Here is a 1,148-nt window from a genome sequence, read left to right on the forward strand (position 1 = left end):
TAGATACAATGGGGTAATTTGAATAATTTCAAACTTTTTGAGCAATTTCTGGAAAAGTAATAATTTTATTCTTAATTTAAATATGTAACAGAAAACTCACATGTTTAAAGAATATTTACCCAATATATAAAACATTATTCTTTAAATCCTGAGATGCAGCGTCATTATCCGATTTACCCCTACAATTTTAATGAAAGTCAATTTTAAGGAGTAATTTGAATAACATTGAAAATAAACATTAATATTACAATAAAAACCAAATTTTATATTTAAATGTTTTTTTAAACATTTTATTATATTTTCCAAATCAAATAAAACACAAATTAGAAAGACATAAAATAAAATTAAACATAAATTAGAAAAACATAAAATGATCATGTTATTCCCAGTATTTTAAGTACAACGGGCATAAATAAACTTTTTAACATTGATATTATAATTAAAGTAAAACATTATATTTATCTATTGCGTTTTAAATATTAAATTTTACTTTTTAAACAAAATTAAACAGAAATTAATAAAAGAATCTCTGACTTCAGGATATTTAACTCTTTCTAAAGTTTTCTAAAATGCTACAAAACACCGCAGGACGCCCAATAGAAGTTCTAGGAACATCATTTTCATTATATTTGCTTTTTTAGATTGTACTTTTCTATACAAGCTCGTGTATAGAACATGAAATAATTGCGCAGCTTCTAACTTAAAACCGAGACCACATTATCAGTGACAACTGTAACGTTAACAGCTTGTTTCGTGCTCTCTTTAGTCCAATTCAATCGAGCATTCCTTTTTATAATGCTTAATGTCTGATATAATGAAATTTATCTTAAAACATCTAAAATATAAATATTCTAAGGAACTGAATGCGTTATCCAAATTACCCCATAAAAATTTATTTAAATTTCTCCATATGCCGATTAAAAAACATTGTAATATAGTATTAAAACAACTTAACAAAATGTGCCACTAATCGACGTGATAATTTTTAACACAGGCAGGAAACATTTTTAGATTATATTATTTTCATAATTTTTATATAGGTTCCATAAAAGCAGATAGCAGAGTATGTTCTTATAAGCTATACAGTTACGACAAAAGTTCTCTACTAACCTTGCTTATTAATATAAAATACTATATAGATCTATAGA

The sequence above is a fragment of the Wasmannia auropunctata genome, unplaced genomic scaffold (assembly GCF_000956235.1).
Source record: "Wasmannia auropunctata unplaced genomic scaffold, wasmannia.A_1.0 LD334311.1, whole genome shotgun sequence".
NCBI lineage: Eukaryota > Metazoa > Arthropoda > Insecta > Hymenoptera > Formicidae > Wasmannia > Wasmannia auropunctata.